Source organism: Ziziphus jujuba, chromosome 11, assembly GCF_031755915.1.
Source record: "Ziziphus jujuba cultivar Dongzao chromosome 11, ASM3175591v1".
Classification (NCBI taxonomy): Eukaryota; Viridiplantae; Streptophyta; class Magnoliopsida; order Rosales; family Rhamnaceae; genus Ziziphus; species Ziziphus jujuba.
Window position 1 is genome coordinate 14,324,875 of NC_083389.1, and position 7,410 is coordinate 14,332,284.

Sequence of the window (7,410 nt, forward strand, 5' to 3'; positions counted from 1 at the left end):
TAGTGGCTGGCCCAAATCTGAAGGTAATACAATCAGTCAAAGAGTTGCTTAAATCTAAATGTGATATGAAGGATCTAGGGGCAGCAAAGAAGATTTTAGGAATATCAATTGCCAGGGATAAGAGAAAATCAGAGATGAAGTTGCTACAAACTTCTTACTTGCTGAAAGTTGTTTCAAGGTTTGCTATGGATAATGCTAAGGTGGTAAATGTTCTACTTAGAGGACATTTCAAACTTTCTGCTGATCAGTGTCCTACTATAGAGCAAGAAAAAGAGGATATGGTAAGAATTCCGTACTCCAATGTTGTTGGTTCAGTTATGTATACAATGATTTTTACAAGGCCGAATTTTGCGTATGCTATTAGTGTTCTTAGCAGATATATGGCCAATCCGGGTAAAACTCATTGGGAGGATATGAAATGGTTGCTTAGATATGTGAAGCAGACTTTGTATGAGGGATTGATCTATAGAGGTAATCAAGAGAGTGTTAAGCTCAATGGTTATTTAGATTCAGATTATGCAGGAGATAGGGACAAGAGAAGGTCCATTTCATCTTATGCATTTACTTTGTATGGGAATTGCATAAGCTAGAAATCACAATTACAACTAATTGTGGCGTCGTCAACAATAGAGGCTGAGTAAATAGCAGCTACTGAAGCTGCCAAGGAAGCAATTTGGCTTAAAGGATTGCTAATGGAGTTGGAGGTGCTTGATGGAGAGGTTGTGTTATATTCAAACAGCTGCAAGAATCCTGTTTTCCATGAGAGATCTAAACATATTCAAGTTAAATACCACTTCATTCGTGACATGGTAACTCAGAAAGTCTTTAAGTTGGAGAAGATACCAACTGAATTTAATCCCTCTGATATGGGAACTAAAGTCCTGCCTGTGAGCAAGTTTAATACCTGCAAAAGCTTGCTCTGAATAGGAGCAAGCTGAACTTGGTGAAAGTTGGAGATTGCTGGGAAGGTGTTGTTAGTTTCTGCATCTGGTAATGATTTGAGGATTAGGTGGAGATATGTAAAATAATAATCCTCAAATCAAGCATTTATCTATGCGTTTACAAGCTGCTAGTCAGAGAAGAAAGAAGAGAAAATTTCCAGGTTCCAAAACGGCAACACTTTGCTGCCATTTCAGTTAATGAAGGATAGAAAAGTCATCTCATGCATTTTTCAGTTACAACAATTTGCTTGCCACGTAAGAGCTGTTGGAGATTAGGTGAATGCACCATTTCTTGTTTATGGAAATACACATATGTATTTTTTGGTCTTCTTCTTCATATATCAGATATAGAATAGAAAAACAGAGAGTGGAAAAAGTTGCAAACCCGAGAGAAAGCTTTGTGCGAAGTGAATCCCTTTGAGTTTTGGAAGTCATTTTTTCTTGTTTCTTTGTATTCTCAACGTGGGTTTGAGAGAGATCTCTATGGAGATCAAATAGTGAATAGGTGTATTGGGATCTTGGGTTCTTGGTTTGGGTATTCTTGTGTGAATTCACTATTGATGATGTGTGAGTAAGCTTGTAAACACTACATTTACATAATGTAGAAAGCTCAACACCTGAGCAACGAGAACGTAGGTCGATTTTGACCGAATCTCGCTAAATTTGTGTGTTTTTTGTTCAGTTTTTTTATTCTAGAAATAGTTCCAAAATTCTATAATATTTTTTTTAATCATTCCAACAAATACTAATTTATAGGAAAAATACATTTTTATATAAAAAATAGTAATAATAATAATAATAATTACATCTCACATCACAGATCCCAAATTAGCATTCATCTCTTTGTTAGCTACAAATTCTATGGGCTTCAGATGCGTTAGGTGTGAAATTGCCTCATATGCACACCCCTATTAATGAGCCTTAAATTCATTGCTTTCAAGTTTTCGGAAAGAAAACAAAACAAATAATAAAAGAACACTTTTTTTTTTTTTTCTTACGTCTTTTACCTGTTGTCTTCTCTATCGTGCCAGTTTTTCCTTTGACAAAATGACTTATTACAACCATTACCGCTCACTCACTCACAGGTCTGTTTTCTTCTCTGTTTCTTTTATTCTATAGCCATTGCAAATCACTCACTCGCAACTATGTTTCTTCTCTTTCATAACCATTACTAATCACTTACTCCCGACTATGCTTCTTCTCTTTTATAACCGTTACCAAATCACTCGTTCCCAACTCTGTTTCTTATTCTTGTTTTTGGGTTTTCTGAGCTCGGATCTCACGCTCCTGCCTGAAGATAAAGGTACACTTCAAGGTTCCTACTTCTAGTTTTCTATTCCTAGACAAAAATATTTTTGGGTTTAAGTTTGATTGTCTTAAAAGTTTGTTTGGTTTTCAGAGCTTTTACATTTTTCCTTCTTTTTTTTTTTTGTCCACTAATTTTGCTTTGCTTGGTTTTTTGGCAATTTGATCTACAATCATTCCATTTCATGTTTTCTAAGTTGTTATTTATTTATTTATTTTTTAGATTCATATTTGCGTTTTGGTGCTTCGTTTTTTAGAATTCTTCTGTTAGGCTTCGGAGAAATCCAGGGAAAGAGAAAGAATGTTGATAGTGCTTTTGTACTTTTTTCTCTGCTTTCGTGTCCCTGTGTTTCCGTTGAACCCAAACAGTAAGCATTTCCTTTTTCTTTTCTTTTTTTTCCTTTCCTTTTTCAGTTTTTTCGACTATCTTTCTCATTTGGGTTTTCCAAAGATTGTTCATTTTTCTCATATGATCTGTTAGAAGTTCAAAATTCCTACTTTTCCTCCCCACGATTTCTAAGCAAACAAACAAGAGAAGTTCTTTAATCAATATAGAAAACGTTTAGGAGTAATTTTTTTTTTGTTTTTTTTTTTTTTTTAATTTTAAATTTCTCTCATTTTTTTATTCTTCGAATTTTGTAAATATATTATAAAAAAGTAGATGAATTAGCTGACGTACATTAAGCGCCTTATGGTTTTTCAAGAGTAAGATAAAGAAAAATGGAGCCATTGAGGCTTTCCCAACTTGCTGTCATACCAAATTTTTTTTAATAAAAAAAAGAAGATAAAGAAAAATAATAAAAACATCATTTAACTTTAAATTATTAATAATCATTAGTTAACAATTTAACTTTAAAAATTATTCATACTTTAAATGAAAGCTTGCATGGTTTTTTAAGTGGCAAAAGGTTGCCCTTTTCGAAAGAACAATTGCATGCTACATTGCTAAGAATAAAGTTTCTCTAAGTCCAACTTTCTTTGTGACTTTCACTTCTATTGAAAGAATTTTTTCGGTCACACTACAAATGGTTGCTGTCTTTCAATGGTCAAGGGGAGAAGAATCTTGCAGCTGATAGTTTAACAAACTCTATTTTGAGCTGATTCCCATAATTACTCAACAAATATAAAAAAATTAATATTACAAATTTATAGCGCTAGTCTAGATTCTACCTTTCTTTGCCACTATGGATTATTTTGATTTGTAGGCCAAGAATCATTTTCCTTCCCTTGCTTTTTCTGAGCTAAGTGGTACAGGTCTACAAACAAGACGTTTCACATTTAAGACAAATTAAAGCTGCCACTCCTAATTTTGAGCTTGTAAACAGGATAGGTGAAGGAGGCTTTAAGACAATTTTAACCTTGCCACATTGTTGGCATTTGTAATTGGTTAATGTTACGGAATTGGGAGAAAAACAAATGGCAACAGAAACAAAGAAATCGAAGAACAAACACACAATTAACGTGGAAACCTTTGACGGGAAAAACCACGGGCAGGGAGAAGCAAATCCAATATCGAAAGATTTGTACAAGGTGAGCCAAATTTCGAGATACCCTAAAAAACCCCAATGACGGCCGAACAAAAAATACAGATATATATATAGTACAGAAGAAACCCTATCGGCCCGAGACCTCCGCTTCCACCACAGAGCCCCAAATTTTTTCTCCAAAATTTAGTTTCACCAAATGGGTCGCACCGCGAGCTTTTCGGGTCGGGTCAACAAGAATTCGGGTCACAAACTCTAACAATCTCCACCTTGACACGAATTCCATATAAGGAATGAAAAACATACAAAACTCCAATCTTCGATAAAATTTGCCATCCTCTTCCACAAAAGCCCCTAAAGGCAAAGCTCAACAACAAACACCAACCAAGTCCAAGCAATGCTCAAACTTGGCTACTGGAAGTGCCTTGGTCATCATGTCAGCAGGATTATCATGAGTACTCACCTTGCTGACAACAATATCTCCACGAGCAATAACATCACGTACAAAATGATACCGAACATCTATATGTTTTGTCCTCTCGTGAAACATCTGATCCTTAGTCAGATAGATAGCACTCTGACTATCACAATTGATAACCGTACTCTCCTGCTCAGAGCTCAACTCACCTATCAACCCCCTTAACCAAATAGCTTCTTTCACCGCTTCAGCTATAGCCATATATTCAGCTTCTGTAGTTGATAGTGCAACTGTTGCTTGCAAAATAGACTTCCAACTGATAGAAGTATCTCCAAGAGTAAATACATAACCAGTAGTGGACCTCCTTCTATCAAGGTCCCCAGCAAAATCTGCATCAACATATCCACGTACACCCTCCTTACTTCCACCAAACTCTAAACAAGTGTTAGTAGTGCCTCTCAAGTACCTTAGAATCCACTTGACAGCTTGCCAGTGTTGTTTGCCAGGATTAGCCATATACCGGCTCACAACACTAACAGCATGTGCAATGTCAGGACGGGTACACACCATAGCATACATCAAACTACCAACAGCAAGGTTTAGCGTTCTTCATTCCAAAACGCTCCAGAACTTTCTCAACAAAAGATCTTTGAGTCAAGAAAAGTTTACCTGCAGATCTATCTCTCTCAATCTCCATACCAAGAATCTTCTTTGCCGCTCCCAAATCTTTCATCTCAAATTCACCACTCAATTCTGCTTTCAATCTGTTGATATCGGATTTCTTCTTGGCCACTATCAGCATATCATCAACATAAAGCAACAAATAGATAAATGAGCCATCTTCCAACTTCCTAAAATACACACAGCTATCATATTGGCTTCTAGAATAGCCATGGCTAAACATAAACCCATCAAACCGCTTGTACGACTGACGAGGGGATTGCTTCAAACCATACAAGGACCTTTTCAACAAACACACATGATCCTCTTTTCCTTCAACCTCGAAACCTTCGGGTTGCTGCATATAAATTGTCTCCTCAAGCTCACCATGCAAGAAAGCGGTCTTCACATCTAGTTGCTCCAACTCTAAATCATGCATAGCAACTAGCGCTAACAAAGCACGAATAGAAGTATGTTTAACGATAGGGGAAAATATATCATTAAAATCAACTCCCTGTACCTGCGAATACCCCTTCGCTACTAAACGTGCTTTGTACCTCGAATCTTCAACACCAGGGATGCCTTCTTTCTTTTTGTAGACCCACTTGCATCCCACAATCTTCTTACCCTCTGGAGGTAATGCTAACTCCCAAGTGTGGTTCTTATGAAGCGACTCCACCTCTTCCTGCATAGCAATTAACCACTTTGCAGAATCCTCACATGAAATGGCTTCATAATAGTTGCGAGGATCACTGGGACTCTCGATCTCCTGTGCTGCAACACAAGCAAAAGTGACATAGTCAGCTAAACTAGAGGGCTTCTTGATCTCCCTGCGAGGTCTATCCTTGGCAATCGAATGCTCCTGCACCTCCTCAATTCTCTCTTCTTCCACATGAGTGGGTGTCTCAAATGGGCCTGAAACTGAACCATTCTGTGAAGTACTTACTTCCTCCACCTTAAACTCCACCTGCTTTGGCACACTGTCTGAAACAACGGGCTCCCTTTTTGGATGCAGCATTGCCATCTCATCAAACACAACATCCCTGCTAATCACAACCTTAGATGACTTTGGATCAGGAAGCCAAACTCTATATCCTTTTACACCCTGCGGGTAACCAAGAAATATGCCCTTCTTCGATCTAGGCTCAAGCTTACCATCATTAACATGAACATAGGCAGGGCATCCAAATACCTTCAAATCTAGATAATTAGCAGGTTTTCCAGACCATACCTCTTCAGGAGTCTTGCAATCGATTGCTGCTGATGGAGAACGATTCACCAAGTAGCAAGCTGTAGCAGCTGCTTCTGCCCAAAAGTCCTGTGCTAACCCAGAATTCGACAGCATGCATCGGACTTTCTCCATAAGAGTTCTGTTCATCCGCTCAGCCACACCATTTTGCTGCGGAGTTCCTCTAACTGTGAGATGTCTAACGATCCCTTCGTTTCTACAAAACTCATTGAAAACACCATCACAGAACTCCAATCCATTATCTGTACGAAGGCGCTTCACCCTTCTTTCTGTCTGCTTCTCTACCAAAGCTTTCCATTGCTTGAAGATAGCAAATACGTCATTCTTGTGCTTCAAAAAATATACCCAGACCTTCCTGGAGAAATCATCAATGAAGGTCAACATATATCTGCCACCACCCTTAGAAGCAGTACGTGCGGGTCCCCAAAGATCTGAATGAATGTAGTCTAGAGTACCTTTGGTTTTGTGAATTCCAGTACTGAAGCTAACTCTCTTCTGCTTCCCAAACACACAATGTTCACAAAACTCCAACTTCGAGATACTCCGATCATCAAGCAAACTCCGTTTGCTCAACATCGCCAAACCTTTCTCACTCATATGGCCCAATCTCATATGCCACAAACGAGTAACATCCGAATCTGACATGGACACTGAAACAGCAGCCGACCCCATTACCACAGAACCCTGTAGCCTGTATAATGTACCAACCAGGCTAGCTTTCATCACCACCAAAGCACCCTTCAGAACCCTCAAAACTCCACCTCCACCAGCAAAAGAACAACCAGACTTGTCCAAAGCAGATAAAGAAATTAAATTTTTAGACATATCTGGAACGTGACGTACCTCAGATAGTGTTCTGATAATTCCATCATGCATCTTCACCCTTACAGTTCCAATGCCGATGACACAGCAAGGATGATCATCTCCCATCAGCACAACACCTTTATCCACCGGAACATAAGAAGAGAACCAATCCCTATGGAGACAGATGTGAAACGAACAGGCTGAATCCAAAATCCATCCCTGCTTGCCCGAACTATCCTCAGTCACTGAATAAACATCTCCATCTTCAATTTCCTCATGTGCGACACTGGCTTCGGCATGTTCCTTACTCTTTTCATTATTTTTATTCTGAAGCTTACGACATTCAGTTTTGATGTGCCCCTTTTTCTTACAGTAGTGACAAATAAGGTTTCTGAACCTTGACTTCGATCTTGACCGACTACCACCATTGTTATTTTGATCTCTAGATGATGTTCTACCTCTAACAATCAAACCCTCTCCTCCGGAACTCCCAAAATTATTGTTATCCGAACTGCTGGTCAACTCCTTATCAAACAACTCCTTAGAATA

The 7,410-nt window shown here is 38.4% G+C and overlaps 1 long non-coding RNA gene across 1 annotated transcript; it reads left to right on the top strand.

The window, feature by feature from the left end:
* The first annotated feature begins 1,818 nt into the window (after window positions 1-1,818).
* LOC112493584 (uncharacterized) lies at window positions 1,819-3,637 on the top strand. Its single transcript, XR_007238373.2, has 2 exons — window positions 1,819-2,244; window positions 2,504-3,637. It is a non-coding gene; the product is annotated as an uncharacterized LOC112493584 (long non-coding RNA).
* The last annotated feature ends 3,773 nt before the right edge of the window (window positions 3,638-7,410 follow it).